Source organism: Prunus mume, linkage group LG8, assembly GCF_029339155.1.
Source record: "Prunus mume cultivar Tortuosa linkage group LG8, ASM2933915v1, whole genome shotgun sequence".
Lineage (NCBI taxonomy): Eukaryota > Viridiplantae > Streptophyta > Magnoliopsida > Rosales > Rosaceae > Prunus > Prunus mume.
In genome coordinates this window covers 21,556,692-21,576,541 of record NC_142705.1, presented here as the reverse complement: position 1 = coordinate 21,576,541, position 19,850 = coordinate 21,556,692, and the positions used below count along the sequence as shown (strand labels likewise).

Sequence of the window (19,850 nt, the reverse complement as noted above, 5' to 3'; positions counted from 1 at the left end):
AAATGAAACAAGCAGATACATTTTATGACAGAAAATCTAAACAAATTCCAGTTCATCCGCAGTTGTAACATTGCCAAACACTTCCAATGTAGTTTATGAAACCAAAATGCAATGCGTTTCTGCTAAAAAACTGAAACAAATATATGACCGTTTATGAGAAAATAAAAAAACTTCGAATAGAAACCAAAAGAAAACTAAGACAAAAGTACTAAAACAAAATTCTAAAAACATATAAGTCGATATAAACGAAAACAGGTTTTAAAGTACTCATACCTCAGACATAGGACTGCAAAAAATCCCCATGACCAAATAACAGCTCAAAATCAAATCTGATCACAAAACGAAGAAGAGAGGGTTTAACATTGAATGCCACAAGATTGCGCCACAAAATCGTGCAATAAAATTGAGCTCAAAATACTCGCACTAAGGAGAACATAAATCACCCAAAACTAACCCTCATTTCGCATGCAAATCGAACGAAAGCGTAGCAGAAAAAAGAAGAAAAATGAACGAAAACCTACCAGCAAATTGAAGCTCCAATGGCAGAACGAGAACTAGAGCTCCAAAACCTCAACGCCGAAGGAAAACGAAATAGAAACCAAGACCAAATCGCGCGTAGTTTAAACAGTCATGGGTAAAATAGTCATTTAGTTTTTAGGTTTAAAGATGGGCCAGGCTTTTTAAGAAGAAGGGTAGAATTGTCTTTTTAGTTTTTATTTTTAAGCTGGCCCAACGAATCTAGGCCTCTTCTTTGGCCAAATCTAAAATAGCAATTCTTTCCTAGGTATTAAAACCCAAACCAAAATACCCAATGTCTTACATACTAATTAGTAAAGTTAATTATGTCTAATGCCTAATTTTCTTTAAATTTATATATACTAAAACCTGATGCAACTAGCCACTATTCCTAAGAGCAGTTGCAACCTCATGCCAAATTTTGTGAAAGATCAGGTTCGACTCGTACGAAAATGGCATTGGCAAGTAGGTGCAAAATTTTGAATAAAAAGTTGGGGAAATAGAGCGATGCGTTGGTAAAAGCGAGGGACAACCATCGAAGCGGTGAAAATCTTAGCAATGAGGTAAATTATTTGTAATTTCCGTTTTATTAAATTTAATGTCCTAATTTGTTATTTTTTTTTCATGTTTCTTGCATTACCAATATTTTTTTTAATAGATTATACAAGCACAAATGTGGTTCAGTGCCATTGGCCAAGGCAAAAAATCTTTCAACCATAAATAATGTTGGGAGGTGGTGAAAAATTGTTCACGATTCAAAATTATTCCCACTCGTCTGACCGTTGTGTTGAACGAGATGCCACTTCATGATTCAACGGCATCAGATTCGCCTTTGGATTCCTAGATGAATCAAGCCTCACTAATTCAAAAGGAGTCGAGGCCTATTGGTTGAATGGCGGTGAAGGTAAAGAGGGGAGTACTTCCAACAATGATACTGCAACATTTTTGGAGGAAATTGCAAGGAATGGCAACATGAGAATTGAGTTAGACATGAAAAAAGATGCGGACAAGAAGGCAATGAATGAAGAATATGCAAGAGAATTGTAGTATGTAAGCAAACAAGACATTAAGAAGAAGGATCGGGAAACCATCACTACTACAAAAAGTGAAAAAGACGATCAGAAAAAGACGACGGTAGAAGAAAAAACCGTCGTTGTGTTTAAAAGACGATGGTAACAAAAAACCGTCGTGGATAAGTGACTTAAATAACTAAAAAACGGAGGTACTGTTGAATATTTTTTTATAACGACACACACAAATAAAAAAGCGTCGTCTTATTAAAAAGGTTTTCTTCAGAGTTAAAATCTGACCAAAAAACAACGATAGCAGGTATGACAAGTGTTGTCTTTTAAAAATCAAGTGTCTTTTTTTTGGTAAAGACATGGTTGTTTTGAAAGAACTGTCGTCTATTATATGTAAAGATGACGGTTCTTTTTTTATAAAAAAGGTCGTCTATTAAATGTAAGGATGATGGTTTGTTTAAAAACGGTTGTCTATTATGAAGTAAAGATGACGATTTTTTTTTAAAAAAAGGTCGTCTATTATATGTAAAGATGATGGTTTGTTTAAAAAAGAATCGTCTATTATGAAGTAAAGATGACGGTTGTTTTAAAAAAAGGGTCGTCTATTATGAAGTAAAGATGACAGTATTTAAAAAAAAAAGGGTCGTCTATTAAATGTAAAGATGATGGTTTGTTTAAAAAAGGGTCGTCTATTATGAAGTAAAGATGACGGTGTTTTTAAAAAAAAGGTCGTCTATTATTGTTCACCCGTTTTGCATTTATTCCTGTGGTGGAAGGGCAAAGTTCTCAAATGCCTTGTGAACCATTGATTGGTCAACAAGTTAGCTTTCTTTGGTGTGTGAGCGTGCCACTGCTAGCAATGAAGATTCTAGCAGACTTAGTTTAGAATGGATAACTTGCGCCCCAAGTTACTGATTTCTGCAAACAAACGATTGTGAATTTGGGTGAGGAATATCTCCCAAGTAAGTTCTTTTCTTGCCTCAGACTGGTGAGGACTTTAACAATTTATCTCAGTATAAAGAGGTTGTTCTGGCCAGAATGGTTGATGAAATTTAAACTGTCTCGGGCAAAACTGCCTTTTGCAAACCTCTAAATCTCTAAATATATATATATAGTTAAGAGGGATTTGATCTTTAAATTTTTGAGGTGTCTCTTCCAGTTTGCCAGCCACTGACCTTTCCATTTATCAACTCTGTTCTAGTTGGTTTTGTTGACTTTTCCAAACCTAATAATACAAAGATGTCACGTGGGTTCTAGGATAGGTCCCTTTCTTTATCCAAATCGTGTTGGGCTTATTTTGTTTTGAGCCCAAGAGGTGATTTTCTTTTAAGGCTAGAGTCCATTGGTCTGGTTTGGGCTAGGCCTTTCTGGATCTTGGGTTTCCTTTTGTTGGATGTGGCGTGCTAATTTAGGCCCAAACACGCTTCTAAGTGCGAATCGTTTTGGAGCGGTTTGGACTTAATTGAATAGCCATTAAATTGGCGCGCTAGTTTCTTCCGTTATCCCACGTCTGCCACGTCTTCCCACTAAGCTAGTGTCCGGGTGAAACTGCTAGTTACTAGCTCTTTACTAGCTAGTCAATATCAGATGACGCCTTGTCTTCTCCACATCCCTGGCTTCTCTTTCCCACGTTTTCTGAGCTTATTTAAAAGAAATTCAAAACCCACTGTTCCTGTTCATCCCGAAACCTAGTACTCCAGACTTCACTCTGTTGAGCTTCTCTTTGACAACTCTCCCTTTGCTAGAACCTACCTTGCCTTTCCTATCAACTTTCCCTTTTCTAAAATAAGAACAATCCTGAGAAATGTCTTCCCCAAAATCCCGTGCCCAGTCTTCCTTTGTTCCAGTTCCTCTAGATTATATTACTGGGAATGGAATTGACAATCACGCGATAGAGGTTATGAGCAAGCTCCATCCTTTTGCCCAAAAGAACCTGGATGAGAATGTCCTTCACTTGTTCAAGAATAATCGAGTTTTGGGTCCACACTGGTTTGGCCTAGTTCCGACTGAGATGGAAAAATTGATGAAGAAGGATCTGAAGCTCCTTTGTGTTTTGAGAGCACTACGCCTTGGCCTCTCATTCTTGGGTCAACAAGAATCTGAGCCGTTCGTTCCCATCTAGTGAAGTGAGAAACAATTCAGGTGAAATGGGTAGACTGGCACAGACTCCTTCTAAGATATGGAGCTCACTAGAAGAGGGCTGGCATATATGATGCCATACTTCATGTCCAAGCATTCCATCAATAAAGATGAGAACCTCCTGGCTCTTGCTCTATGTTTACGGAATTCGCCAAGAACACATTTGACTTCCGTGTGGACCCTATGGCTCCAACTCTGCTGGATATGGCACAAATATTTGGGTTCAGGGCCCCATGGAAGACCTGTGGATGCAGTAGGAGATTACCATAAAAGAAAGAACCAGGAGAAACTAGCCAAGCCTTTCACTATCTCTCCAACTCTTATCAACAGGCTGCTCCTTCTCCAACTACATGAGGAAGTTCGGTCTTGGCGGAGACAAAGACCGGCAACACATGCTATTCATACATCTTGGCTGAATAGGTTCATTCTCCCCAATCGGTCTTGGCGATTCTGCTTGAATACAAACATTTAGCGAAGCATTGTACAACCATACGGATGTAGGGCTTGGTCCTACAATTCTAGCCCATCTTTTCAGAATCGCATCTCGCTACTTTGGAGAATCCTCACGAACTATGCTCCGGCGCATTCGGATGATCCAGTTTGGCTGCGAGTTTATTTCACAGGCCGAGGTTTCGAACATCATTGCACGAAGATCGAGGTCATGGCGGCTCCCTTGATGTCGTGAGGTGCCAAGCGATCGATCGAGGAGTATCGATGTTTTTCCTTTGTACTAAGAGTGCGTAGCTTAGTGGCGGTGGTGATTAGAAGAACATATCCACTGGTTCCGGTGGATCTGAGACTATTTGAGAAGGAGCGGAAGAGGAGGCATCGAGCAGGACTTTAGGAAGAAATTCCTAAGTGTCACTTTGCCGAGAGATCTGCCTCATGGAGGAGGAAAGCCTCCAAATTATCATTTGGGGGTAGAAGTCTACCATCCCAACTTCTGTGCAAGGCAACTTGGCTGCCCTCAGCTCATTCCACTCAAGTCTTATAGAAGTTACAATCGGGGCACTTCTTGGAGAGATGCAGATGACCTGGAGGTGCACAAGGATGCTAGATGTGTAGTAAACAAGATAAACAATAGTGCATACGCCCTCTATCCCTCATGGAACCGAATTCCTGTAGTTCTGCCGAGTTCGATGCCTGGTGGAAAGCTAGGTTCCATGCTCTACCTTCAAGCGCTGCACTTGAGGTGCTTTTTAAGGGCTGGGATGGATGGACTGTCCACACAGGAGAGGAGACTCACAAATTTATGGTGCAGACCATCAAGGACATCAATGCTCAAGTTATAGAAGGTAGTGTCTTACTTCTGTCTATCCTTTTTGTAGTGATGATGTTTTAACACTTTGTTACATCCGCAATGATCCTCCTTGACCAGAACATTGGTGGATGATGCATCCCATGTTGGAGAAGTAATTAGTAATTTTCTATCCTTCATTCCTTACCTTTTGTCTTTCTCATGATTGACCTTCTCGACTGTTTGCTTCCTCTGCGGTCATACATTATTGCAGAGAATCTGAGCGCTTTACGGAGAAGGAGAAGAATAAGAAGAAGAAGAAGAAGATCGGGCAAAACAAGCGGTTGTTGAGGCCACTCCTTCTTCTGCCAGAAGAAAAAGAAAGAAGCGCACATCCTGCGGCTTGGTGAATTTTGTGATTTGAGTTTTTCATAATTACATTATGTCTGTTTGCCTGTTTTAGCTTATGTTCTAATGGCCTATCTTCTGTCTCCTGCAGCTGGGAGTCCTTCTCCTCCTCCTACTAAGTCAAAACAACTTAGAAAGAGGACTGCAGAGGAATATGTGGCCGAGGTAATGCAGATTCCACCACAACCAGCACAGAGATGAAGAGTGAGAGAGGCTTTTGAAGCTGTGGAACAAGAGAAGGAGTTAGAGGCTTTAGAAGAGGTTGGAGAGAGACCTCAAGAAGAAACAAAGACAGTAGAAAAAGAAGTAAGTCTTTGATCAACAGATCTGTTTCTCTTTTGTTCTTTCCATTTTCTAACTTTTGTCCACTTTGTCTGCAATACATGCTAGGAAGAAATTCTCTAAGTGATTGAGAGCATCGCTTTGGCTCAGTAGCAACATAAGACAAGGGCGGTGACTAGCTGAGCTGGCCTGTTTGAGGATCAGAGGCAGAACACTCTCTGCTGCGGTTGAGGAGCGAGCAATCTGCATCCGAGCTGTGAGTAAGCGAGAACTACTGTTTAGTTCGAAAGGTGTAGTGAAAGTGGCTGCAGCTGCCAAGTGATGGTAATTTTCTTTTTACCTGCTCTTTATTTTACTGTAATTCTATTCTAGTTACGCTTCTTTAAGCATTTGTCTTTCCAAGTAGAAGTGCAGTCTCTGGCCTTACAGCGATGATGACCGATCCTTTGAAGCCTTCAATTGTTCTTTGTAAGTATATATTGCATTTTTGGGTTTTCTCTCTGTTTCGCTTTTTTTGCTTATGCTTCCTTACAGAGATGCCTATTCATTCCCTTCGAGTTCATCTACCACGGCCTCCTTTGCTTGATCCAGAAGCTGGCGAGTTTGAAGCTATGGACTTAGATGCCCAGCTAGACAGATTGGAGATGCTCACCTCTCCTGTAGGTAAGGCAAAATCCAAGGCGTGGAGGAGGCTATGGAGAGGCCGAGGATCAGCGATCTCGAGCTGGATGAGGATAGGGAAGCCATTGACCAGCTAATGAAGGATCTGGACCTGCTGCACAGACAGAACATGGCCCCAAAACCTATACTTGAAATGAGCCTTGGTTTGGCAAGGGATGTGCTCAACCTTCATGACCGTTATGAGGATCTCAAGCCCACCTTCAAAATCTCTGAGTTCTGCAAGGCCACTCATGAAGCCAACTTGGTGATTTTGCAAAGCGAAACAAAAGCTGGATCGGATGGTGGCGGGGTATAAGGAAGCCAAAACCACTGCAAACAAATTGGAGAAGCAGATTGCGAGCTTCAAGAGCGGTGGCGAGTGCAGGGAAGTGCAGAGCAGGCTCGGGGCTGGACTGAGCTCCAAGATTAAGGCTACCTTCCTTGTGCAGAGCATGGTTGCAGCTTCTAGGCCAGCCTTGGAGATTGCAGAGGCTTCAATCCATCAGGGGGTCTTTGCTTCAAAAAGAACTTTCCCTTAAAAAGACCAACTTGCAAGAAACTCTCAAGAAATTAGGATTTTCATTTTGTTAGTTTATTTATGCTTTTAGTTTTTTGCTTTATGATGAACAATTTTCCATGGGGAGGGCCCCATGGCTATTTATTTTAAATAAAGTTTATTTTTGTTGCAATTTTGGTTTTCAATTTCTTTTGACGAAGTAAACAGCAATGGTAAAAATACAAAAGGGAAATAAACTGTAAACAACTTGGATTAGAAATAAATTTTGGATAGAATCTGAAATAAACAGTTTTCAGTGTTGTTCCTTCTCTATCCCGGGATCTGTCTGTATGGCTTGTGGGTCCCACATAGTTAGGAAAAACTTTTTCAACCATTTGCCATTGATTGGGGCAGCGTGAACTTCCCCCTCTCGATCCTGCAACCTGTATGCCCCCATTCCAAGGATCTGATTGATTATGAAAGGGCCTTCCCATGTGGGTGACCATTTTCCATAACCAGCCACATGTGTTCCAAGGGGCAGCACCGCTTTCCAGACTATCTCTCCCTCTTCAAAACTCTTGTTCTTGACTCTTTTGTTATAAGCCCTTGACACAGCTTGCTTTCCTGCCAGGAGTTTATTGAGGGTGTCAATTCTGCTTGCATCCAATTCTTCCAGTTCTAGCAGCATGGCTTGAGAGTAGTTTTCTCCTACCAAGATGGTGAGCAATTCTGAGGGACTGAACAGCTATCTCCATAGGCAGAATTGCATCATGACCGTAGGTTAATGCATAGGGGGTCATGCCAATTGCTTCTCTTTTTGAAGTTCTATATGCCCACAGAGTTTTTGACAACTTCTCATGCCACTGCTTTGGATTCTTCTCAAGCATTTTTCTGATAATGTTGATGATTACCTTGTTGCTTGATTTTGCCTGCCCGTTAGCTTGAGCATAATAGGGAGTGGATTGAAGCAGCCTGAATTTGAATGTCTCCGCCATATCCAACATTTCTCTAGATATGAAAGAAGATCCTCTGTCAGTTGTGATTGATTCTGGGATGCCAAATCTCTGTATAATCTGCTCTTCTATGAAAGTGATGATCTCTTGAGATGTAGTGGATTTAACAGGCTTGGCTTCTACCCACATAGTGAAATAGTCTGGGCAACAATGATAAAACAGTGCTGCTGGCTGCTGGCTAGATAGATCTTGCCAATGAGGTCCATTGCCCATCCTCTAAAAGGTCATGGCTTTACCACTGGATTCATGGGAACTGAAGGAGCCTGCTGGATTGGGCCGTGTCTTTGACAAGACTCACACCCCTTGGAATAGTCAATGCAATCTTTCATCATGGTTGGCCAGAAGTAGCCATACCTTCTAATTAACCAGCACATTTTCCTCCCACCTTGATGAGCTCCACAGATTCCTTCATGAGTTTCCCCCATGACTTTCATGTATTATTTCTTTCCGAGGCACCTTAAAAGCACCTCATCCTTACTCTTTCGGACCAAATCTTCATTCCATATAAGGTAGTTCAAAGCCATGATTCTGACTCTCTTTTCAGAGGGCAGAGTTGGATATCGTAAGTAAGTCATGATAGGATTTCTCCAATCATCTTCAGTGATTGCGCGAGTTAACATCTATTTCCATCCCCCTGGTCAGAACAGATGGTAGGCTTTTCTTCCCTATCTTGATGATTCTTTGTACATAATCTTCAGGCATTTGTATTCCTATTGCTACTTGAGCCAATTCATTGGCTGCAAAGTTTTCTTCTCTTAGGATATGCTCCCAAGTAGCTTCTCTGAATTATGTCAGAAGATTCCTAGCTGCCACTAAGTAGACGGCTAGAGAAGGACTTAGGCACTTGTATTCCCCAGCAATCTGTTTTAATACAAGCATTGAATCTCCCAGGATTTCCACAGATTGGATTCTTAGTTCCACCAGCATTTCTAATCCTATGATTAGAGCTTTCATATTCTGCCCTGTTGTTGGTGCACTGGAAATCTAACTGGAAAGAATAACGTGTCCGATTCCAAGTGGTTCTTCCAAACCAATCCCTACCCAGAAGCTATATCAGTTTGTGATCCATCAAAATACAGCTTCCAAGGTGTGAGATGAACTGAATAGATAGGATTGTTAAAGCAAGTGTGAGCTCTAGTTAACAGATCTGCACTTGCTATGTCCAAAGAGTCCATGTTCTCAATCTCATCTCCAGGATGATCTGCTAAGAAACTCCGCCACACTGTCCTTTGTGACCTTACGAGAACATATCTAAAGGCAAATTCAGTTAAGGCCAAGGTCCATTTTCCAATTCTGCCTCTCAACATTGGCCTGGTTAGCATATATTTAATTAGATCTGTCTTGGCAATGATGTAGATGGTATATGGCAACATGTAGTGTCTGAGCTTTACAGCAGTGAAGTACAAGGCTAGGCACAGTCTTTCTATTGCGAATATTTTCTTTCTACTTAGTTTTGCTCGGATAGTAGACTGCCTGTTCCTTTCCTTCTTTGTTATCTTGAACTAACTTCCAATGGATACTTCGATCTGGACACATAGAGCTTGAGTGGTCTGCCTCTCTTTGGTGGGGACAGAACTGGTGGATTTGAGAGGTAATGCTTGATTTCCTCAAAAGCTAGCTGGTGTTGCTCTTCCCAATTGAAGGTCTGTTCTTGCTTTAATCTTAACAAAGAGGAGAAAGGCTGGATCTTTCCTACAGAATTGGATATGAATCTCCTTAGAAAATTAATTTTTCCTAAGAGACTCTGCAATTCTTTCTTGTTCCTAGGCGGCAGAGCTTCTATGATAGACTTTGCTTTATTTCTGTCGATTTCTATGCCTCTCTGGTGGACCAAGAATCTTAGGAAATTTCCTGCTTGAACTCCAAAAACACACCTTTGGGTTCATCTTCAGTTTATGTTGCCTTATTCTTAGGAATGCCCTCCTTAGATTTGACATGTGGTTTCCCTCCTCTAGGGATTTAATCACTATATCATCGATATAAACTTCCAAAGAATGCCATCATGGAAGACAGAATTCATTGCCCTTTGATAAGTGGCTCCTCCATTTCTCAAGCCAAAAGGCATTACAGTGTACTCAAAAGCACCTATATGTCCTAGACACATGAAGGCTATCTTGTGGATGTCTTCTTCTGCCACCATGATCTGATTGTAACCTGCAATGCCATCCATAAAAGGTAGCATCTGGTTATGAGCAGCTCCATCTACTAGCATGTCTGCCATTGGCATAGGGTACTCATCCTTGGGAGAAGCTTCATTTAGATTTTTGTAATCCACACAGATTCTAACTGCGCTTTTTCTTTTCAGAACTGGTACAATATTAGCTAGCCAATCAAAGCATAGATGGCTGGTCTGATGAATCCTGCTTTGAGCAACCTTTCTATTTCTTATTTGACCTTCAGTTCTGTGTCCATGGACATTCTTCTTCTGGCCTGTTTGACTGGAAGGTATCCCTCTTTGATTGGCAGCTTGTGCTCCACTAATTCCCTATCTAGACCTGGCATTTCATGATAATGCCAAGCAAAACAATCTCTGAACTCCATAGCGATTACAGCAATGAGCACACTCTTGAGCGGTTCTTTCAATAGTGCGCTAATAAAAGTAGGCCTTGGATCCTCTTCTGTCCCTAAGTTTATTTCCTGTAAAGGATCTTCCACTTCGCAGAGAGTCATCCAATGCCGCTGGCGCAAAATCTAACACTTCCTTCTGTAACTCTTCTTCCTCCTGGTCTTCCGTGCTCTCATGAGTGAATTTTGCCACATTGATGGCTGGATCCTGCATGAAGAGCTTCCTTTCCTCCCAATATATCAACAATCTTTTTGTAATGGATCGGATTGTTGCGGCTCAATCCTTCTTCTGTTGATTGGGACTAAACATTAGAGTTCTGGAAGTTTAGAACAAAAGGTCTATTCCAGTCCTCTAAGCAATTGGTTAGACCATCTTCAAGGAGCCTCTGGGCCGTGACACCATGGGAGCAGCCATTCTGGTTGACTCCAAGGAAGGTGAAAGGACCAAGGTCATCATGATAGTACCTTGCTTTGAAACACATGGCAGAAGGCAGAAATGGCCGTGGATCGGCCTCTACTATCTCCATGTAACCTTCTTCATTCCATAAAGCTAACTGTTGATGAAGAGTGGAAGGAACACATAGACTCTGATGAACCCAGTCTTTGCCAAGCAGTGCATTGTAGGTGGTGGAAGTGGTGTCTACCACAAAGAATGCAATCTTTAGCTCTTTGCTTCTAACTATGACATCCACATCTAGGATCCCATGAGTTTTGGTGACGCCCCCTGCAAAGTTGGTGACGGTTAAGCGTGTTAGGATCAAGTCCTTCTCTATTCTGTCCATTTTGCTCAGCATTCTGTGAGGTAGAAGATTAATGGCTGCACCTCTATCTACCATGACTTTGGGAATAAGAACACCTCCAAAATTTGCTGTTATAAACAAAGGTCTGAGATGATTGGCCATCTCCTTGGTTGGTTTGGAGAAACAAAGCTGTTCTGCAGTTAGTTTGTTGGTAGTTCTGCCTATCCTCACCGCTTGCTCGCTCAGTACCTCCTGCTTCGCTAACCTGCATTCAAAACTTTCCTAGGAGAAAACATCTCCCTCAAGAGTGCTTTCTTATCGTTCTCGCAGCTCTGAACTTTTCTGGCAGAATAAACACCATGTTGATGCCCAAATCACCCCGCAACAGTTTTCCAATTCTGCACCAAAAGCTTCAGTTTCTGATCTAATTCCCCATCATATTCCATCTGCCTCCTCCCGAATCTTTCTGTCCCGTCTTCCTGTTCTCTGTTTGAGGAGTGCATTCAGTCATCTGCAGATGGCTCATAATCTAGCTCCTCTTCATTTTCCTCATCCCAGTCTTCTTGCCCTTCTCTGAATTGGTTGATTCTCCTTGTATCTGTGAAGGTTTAAATTGATTTTCCGAGGATGAGGCAAGATGGATAGAAGGCTTAGCGAGATCCACTTTCAACATTTTCTATGGTCGGATTACTTGTTCTGCTGGAAGGTATCTCCGGATCTTTCCCTTTTACATCAAGTGGTCTCGGAGGTGCTGTGCATCATTTTTGTTCTTGAGGAATATGCAGATTGCCTTTGAACCCTCCTCTTCGGTTCTGGTTAATTCCATAATTGCTCGCCACTTTTCCGACAGCATTTCACCTTCCTTCATGATAGCAGCGAGGTTTCTTATTCCTCGCATCTTGATTGATATTTCCTTCTTGGGTTGCTCACATCCTCTGGTCTGGGCTGGTGGGATACTCCTTCCGCCGACTCTATCTCGGGATGAGGTTCCAATCTGTCAAAAACACTCGTAATAGGTGACTCTGCTTGTCCAAGACCACTTCTAGCTTAGCTTCACATTTGCACTTGTTGCAGAGCACTACTCTAGCTGAGATAGTCGCTTTTGGCCTTTCAATAGTTTCCCTTGAAACCATTATGCCTATCTTTGGGCCTGAACTGCTTCGCTTAGCTTCTCTTCTTCGACTAATTTAAGTTGACCATGTTGACAAGTGTTTGGGGAAAAGGATTTGTTGTGACTAAAGGAGATTTCTCCCCAAGTTTCAACTTTCCTGCTGTTATTCCTTCCTGTATAACATCTCTGAAAACTACACAACTATTGGTAGAATGGTTCCAAGAGTTGTGCCACCTGCAATACTGCCTGCCCTTGAGCTATTCTGGTTTGGGCATCCTGTGGGTGTCTCTATTGCCTTTTGCAGCAACATTTCATCAAATAAAGCATCCACCTTGGTTAGATCAAAGGAATAAACCTTGTTCTGTGTTGGTTTGCTCGGAACAAACCCTCCTGTGAAAGGTGGTGGCTTCTAAACCTTTGGTGGCTTAGTAAGGGCCTTGCAGCTGATGGGGTGTTTCAATTTTGCCGTTTCTGCTACTGCAACTTCTCCCTCCTTTAAGCATTCTGCTTCCTCTTCTAATTCTACCTAAACCAGATGTATTGAAGAGGAAAGTGACTTGTAATACGTGCCTTTGGATGAGTTCCTCTTCTCTGTTCTTCCCTAAGCAGATTCCTCATACTTGGATGCTTTATCCGCCAGATTCTCGCCAGTCTCCAAACAAAGCATCCCATCAAATCTTTTTCTTAGAGAGATCTTGAGGGCAGCTTAAGCCATCTGGATGAAGTGTCTTTCTTCCATAGGGATTCTGCTTCATTTTGAGCTTCTGAACCTGGTTATGAAGTCTTGAGCAGTTCATCTTCACTGCTTTTGAGGGCGCAAGGTCACCGATGGTGACTTCTGGCCAATCTCTGTAATAATAGTCGTGAAAACACTTTCCATCTACTCCTGTGTTTGAACATTAGCTGGCAGGTTGGTGTACCAAGTAAAAGCTTGTCCAGAGAGAGAATTCCTGAAAAGCCTCAACTTCAAAAGAGGATTGTTCTCTATGGCTATGCACCTTTAGACGAGAGAACCTGCCTATGTGCTCAACTGATAAAGCATGGGGATAGAGGTATTTGTTCGATATAAGCTGGATATGGCTTCCTATAGGTGGGCCTTTCTCCTCTTCTGGCTTCAGGCTCCATCATTTCTCTGATCATCCTTTGCAATGCCCCCACGTCATTTAAAGCATTAATGGAGAGGAGATTTTGCCCTGCAGGCTGGGCACGATCAATCCCGGTTCCACCCTATATGGCCTAGGCGAGAACTTCTTCCTGTGTTCTTCATGTTCTTCGGATCTAGGTGGTTCCTCAGTTTGCCCCACTGTTCTGTCATTGTTGGCAAAAGGTTATTACCCTTCCACCTCTTCGCCTCTTGCGGTGGAGGGAATGGATTGGGATCCACCTTCTAGGTGCGTAGGGCAACACTGCTGGTGCTCGACAGAATTGCCAAAAGGTGATCCTGTGGGGTCACCTGTTGTGGAATAGGTTGAGGCTCGGTTGATTCTGCTGAATCATCACAGTGCAGGCCTTCGGCCAAATTAGAGCTCGACGTTCTTGGGCAGGAAGAGCTCATCCCTTTGTCCAAATCTGAATTTCCTCACGTTCGGCATCCCAGCTATCTGCGCAATAAGAGGATTCTCTTGATATGGCCATGCCAATCCTAGTAGGGGACCATAGGGAAGGTCTAGCTGCTTTGGACTACAACATCCGGTTTGGAATTCAGCCATGGCAGCCTCACGGTCCTTTCTGAATCGCGCCTATTGACCTGCCATTGCATCATGGCTGTCATATTATTTAGAGTGTCCTGGCTCCTTTGTGTTGTGACCTCTTGTCGTAACACAAATTCCTATATCAGTTCATCCTTCGAGCCAGATCTGGATCTTTTGCTCCCTGTGCTTTGCCATGTCTTGAGTGTCGGGCATCACTCTCCTCTGACTCCAGTCCTTCCCTGAGAGCCACTTGGTTTATCTCCATGTCGTGGTGTGGGTTCTGGCTAGAGCTTCCAATATTCATAAACTTGAGAAGAATTCTGTGAGAATATGTATACTGAGAAGTCCCACTGGCCGTGCCAAATTGTTCACTTGTTTTGCGTTTACTCCTGTGGTGGAAGGGCAAAGTTCACCACTGCCTTGTGAACCATTGATTGGTCAACAAGTCAGTTTTCTTTGTTATGTGAGCGTGCCACTACTAGCAATGAAGATTCTAGCAGACTTAGTTTAGAATGGATAACTTGCGCCCCAAGTTACTGATTTCTGCAAACAAACGATTGTGAATTTGGGTGAGGAATATCTCCCAAGTAAGTTCTTTTCTTGCCTCAGACTGGTGAGGACTTTAACAATTTATCTCAGTATAAAGAGGTTGTTTTGGCTAGAATTGTAATAACCCAAACCTTAATTAATATTTAACTATTAGTTTATTAAGGGGAAACGACAATTTTGCCCTTGGACTAAGTTATTAAAGGGAAGTTGACTTTTGATTGAAGAAGAATTCGACCATTCCACTTGCACTGTTGCGTAGAGCGCGACGAAATGAGTCCGTGGACATGGAATGGACTCAAATCGGAGTTGTGACGAAGAAGTTATGATCAAAGGAAGTCTAGTGGCAGAACCATAATTTTTGCAAAGCCAGTCTTTAAAAACCTGATCACTCTCTCTCCTCTCACGCAGAACCACCTCTCTCTCTCCTCTGTTCAAGCCAGCTATGACCTCCGTGGCTTCCGATGAAGATTCCGGCCACATCCGGCCGCCTATGGCCACGATTTTGGATCCCTTCTCTTCGTCTCTCTCTCCTCTACACATCTATACGAAATTGCAGCCCCAAATCTAAGGAAATTAAAGCCAAAATCCAAGCCAAAGTGAACCCAAAAATGGGCTGTTTCAAACAGTAAATTTCGGGGTATTTTCCGGTCATCTCCGGCCGCCAAAGGTCAGGTAATTGCACCTAAAGTACTCTCCTACCTTTCCTTTGTGTTATCCTTTGAAAACCTAGCGTGAATCCATTCCAATTTCTTTGATTTCAAAACTAAAATTTTCTAGGTTTTCAAGAGACAGAAAGCTTCGTTCGAGGGCTTTAGAGGTGGAATTGATCGTCGAGCCAAGGTATAAAGTTACTCCCCTTGTTGTGCTTAATCCGTAGGTATGATTATTGGTCGGCGGTTTGGAGTTTTCCGATCGTCGGAAAATTACTCAATGCACCCACCGGTGGTGGCGGCACGTGGCGGCACATCGGCGGGGTGCCAAGGCTGGGTTTTTGTCCTATAATGTTCTCCACATCCTCCCAAGCACGACGGTATGCTCGGATTTCAATTTGGGTACCGTTTGAGCCTTGAACGGATTTTTACATATTGTGTGATTTCCTAGGTAATTTCAGGATCGTATAGCATTTGTGGATCGTAAAACGCGAGTCTCGGATACTCCAGAAATGTCAGCCCTAGAGTGAGGTTTATAGTAAAACAAACGATCACAGTCAGAACAGAGGAAATAACTACGTGGCTTGATCCCTCAAGAAGTACGTGGCGACCTCGATTATCAGCGCACCACGAGTTAGGGCTCGGGGTTTATGTTCTGTTTTGGCATTTTGGTCATTTACGACCCATAGTTACAGTGTCGATTTTAAGCAGTTTAGACACCAATTCCAAAGTGGAAATTGGGTCAGTCGTTCAAGAATGGTTGATGGAATTTAAACTGCCGCAGTGAATCGCTTCTGAGTAACTATAAAAATAAATATCCATGCTAGAAAGATGAAAGGACATCTGGAAATTCATTTCTGTTTGGATAGGAGGCTCTGATCCGGGCTAGGCTGGAAATGCCTGGCTGGATTGGATCGCTGACAACTTCAAGCTGCTAAGTTTCAGCTGTAAATCGATGCAAAGGTTAATTCTGCAAAGCTTTAATGTACTTCAAGCTTTTGTGAGGCTTTTGAGTGGGCAGAACTGCGGTTTCTTCAATCTAGAAGGGCATAAGTGGCTGTTCTTGAGGAATTCAGTGGCCTAGAGACTGCACTATGAAATTTGTTGAGGTTTTCTTGTTTGGGAAAAGCTCAAGCTCTACCTGTCTTGATTCTTTGCTGAACCAAATTTGTAACGAGAGAAATCTCATTTTGATTTAAGTCTGAACCTTGGGAATTCTGATCTGAAGCTGGTTTCACTTGGAATTCAAGTGGGCTTTTTGGTTGATTTTTGAGTTGTTTGTTTGTTTGATCATTTTTTATTGTTGGATTGATTGTTGTTGAATTGAGTGTCCTTGAACCTGTTCACCCTTCTCCTCTATTTATAATAGATGTTTAGGTTTAGGGTTTCTCTTCTTAAAATAATGGGCGGCAAATCTTTTAAAAATCTAGAAAGAAATACAAAAGAGAAGAGTTTTAAAATTTTGTTAGATAGGTTCTCATCAATCAATCCTTAAGATCACTTCTCTGTTTAAAAGAAAACCTAATCTCCTTTCCCAATTTTAACTGCCCATTGTGAGATTTTATTCGTGATGGTTAGTTTGATTTCTTCAGTTTGAACAACTCCCTGCTTTCCTACTTATCTTTTTATGAGATTGTAGCTTGCTTATCTCTTGGGAGAATCACCTTTCTCTGTAAAGTAGAAAAAATCTCTAAATATATATATATATATGTAAGAGGGATTTCATCTTTAAATTACAGAGGTGTCTCTTCCAGTTTTGCCAGCCACTGACCCTTCCATTTATCAACTCTGTGTTAGTTGGTTTTGTTGACTTTTCCAGACCTGATAATACAAAGATGTCACGTGGGTTCTAGGATAAGTCCCTTTGTTTATCCAAATCGTGTTGGGCTTATTTTGTTTTGAGCCCAAGAGGTGATTTTCTTTTAAGGCCCGAGTCCATTGGTCTGGTTTGGGCTAGGCCTTTCTGGATCTTAGGTTTCCTTTTGTTGGGCTGGGCGTGCTAATTTAGGCCCAAACAATTATATGTAAAGATGATGGTTTGTTTAAAAAAGGGTCGTCTATTATAAAGTAAAGATGACAGTTGTTTTAAAAAAAGGGTCGTCTATTAAATGTAAAGATGATGGTTTGTTTAAAAAAGGGTCATCTATTATGAAGTAAAAATGACAATTTTTTTTTAAAAATGGTCGTCTATTATAAAGTAAAGATGACGGTTGTTTTAAAAAAAAGGGTCGTCTATTATGAAGTAAAGATGACGATTTTTTTTTAAAGGGTCGTTTATTAAATGTAAAGATTATGGTTTGTTTAAAAAAGGGTCGTCTATTATGAAGTAAAGATGACGGTATTTTTTAAAAAAGGGTTGTCTATTATATGTAAAGATGATGGTTTGTTTAAAAAAGGGTCGTCTATTATGAAGTAAAGATGACAGTTGTTTTAAAAAAAATGTCGTCTATTATGAAGTAAAGATGATGGTTTTTTTTTTTTTAAAGGGTCGTCTATTAAATGTAAAGATGATGGTTTGTTTAAAAAACAGTCGTCTATTATGAAGTAAAGATGACGGCTTTTTTTTAAAAAAGGTCGTCTATTATGAAGTAAAGATGACGGTTGTTTTAAAAAAAAGGTCGTCTATTACGAAGTAAATATGACGGTTTTTTATATTAAAACAATGTCGTCTATTATATGTAAAGATGATGGTTTGTTTAAAAAAAGGTCATCTATTATGAAGTAAAGATGACGGTTGTTTTAAAAAAAGGGTCGTCTATTATGAAGTAAATATGACGGTTTTAAAAAAAAAAAGTGGTCGTCTATTTTATGTAAAGATGACCGTTTTTTTTTTAAAAAGTCGTCTATTATATGTAAAGATGACTATCTTTTTTTAAAAAGTGTCGTCTTTTAAAATACACTAAAAAATGGCCGCTTTACGCGCTCGACCAATTTTCAAATTTTCACCCATCTTTGAAAACCTTATCTCTCATTAACAAGCGTCGTCTTTTAAAACACGCTAAAAAAGGGTACTTAAGTGAATTCGCGCTTGACAAATTTTCAGATTTTCCCCCGTCTTTGAAATCCTTATCTCTCCCTCCTTGAAACCCTCATGCACTCTCTAAAACACCCTCATGAAACTCTTTACAAAATCATCAAAAAATTGATATCAATGAAGGAGTTGAGAGATTGAGGTATTCGCAGATCCATAAGATGTAGAGGGAGGTTCTGTATTTGAGAATCAAAGCTGGTTGAAAGGTTTGATTTGAAAGTCACCTAATCTCTCAATATCCTTCTATATCTTGCTAGTGAATTCTGGATTAGTGAGGAGGAAGCTTGCAGATTTATAACTTTTTCTTTTACAGGTTTTCTATGGGAGTCGTATATTTTTTTGTTGTTCAAAATTTGTTACCTTCTACTTTCACCATCATTTTATTTATATATTTTTCCTTTTGCAGGTCCTTGATGGTCTTTTTTATGCTCATTTTACAAGTTTTCTATGGAAATATGGACCAATGGTAAAATTTCTCTTCCACCTAATTTTTTATGTTTATAATCTTAGCTTTTTTTTCTCTCTTTGTCATTTTGATTTATTTACAGGGATGATTGAGGAGACTTTAGTTGTGCATCATTTGTATGTTTGGATTAGGAATACGTAGGTCTTGTTAGGAATCATGTTTGTTGTAGAATAAAGATTGGTTAACTATGTAATAACTATTGAATCTTTAAGTTTTATGAAAGAAAGTATTTTTGAGTGTATATATTCATTAATAAAGCATTATGGTTGGTTTTCTAGTTAAAATCGTTGTATAGCATCATAGGAAATAAAAAAGAACTAAAATGTAGTAGTTTGGAAACTTATTATACGACGGTTTTTATAATAAATCATGGTCTTTACAGATAATTAACGACGGTTTTTATAAAAAAAGAGTCGTCTGTTATAGGTAAAGATAACGATTTTTATAATAAAAAAATGGTCGTCTATTATATGTAAAGATTACAGTTTTTTAAAAAGGGTCATCTATTATATGTAAAGATGACGGTTTTTTTTTAAAAGGATCGTCTATTGTGAAGTAAAGATGACCTTTTTTTTCAAAAAAGGGTCGTGTATTGTATGTAAAGATGATGGTTTTTTTTATAAAACAACTGTCATCTTTATAAATAATCCACGACGGTTTTCATAAAAAACCTGTCATCTTTACATATAATACACGACGGTTTTATTAAAAACAGTGCGTCTTTCCTCCTATAATTAACGATCTTTACCTCTAAACAACGACGATTTTCTTTAAAAACCGTCGTCTTTGGGGATAAACAACGACGGTGAAAAGCCGTCGTAGTTTGACACCCAAATAGATGTCGGTCGATTTCACGACGGTTGGAAAACCTTCTACACGGCGGTGGTTTCCCGTCGTCTATTTCGATTTTTGTAGTAGTGCATGGCCATGGATACAAGCCATATGTCCCCTAAAACAAAACAATTTTGGAAGCCAGAATGAAGGGATGTCATGAGAAGAAGACTTTTCCATGACGATGGACCTAGCTACACCGATTGGTTAAATGATCAAAACTATTAAGTTAGTTTAATTGTATAAATGCTTGTTTTGTAAAACCTCTCAACTTTCAAGTCAAAGTTGTAATGATCTTGAAATCTAAAATAAATAAGGGCAATTTTGTCCATTTAAAAATTAGTAATTGTTTGCTTCTTGTCTTTTATTTAATTAGTAGTTTTTCTTAATCAGTTATATTGCTCTTTTTTTTTTAGTGAATAAAGAAATCATTCAATAAAATA

At 40.4% G+C, this 19,850-nt stretch overlaps 1 pseudogene; it reads left to right on the top strand.

Moving 5' to 3' along the window:
• Positions 1–6,140: 6,140 nt before the first annotated feature.
• LOC148915040 (uncharacterized) lies at positions 6,141–6,855 on the top strand (annotated as a pseudogene).
• The last annotated feature ends 12,995 nt before the right edge of the window (positions 6,856–19,850 follow it).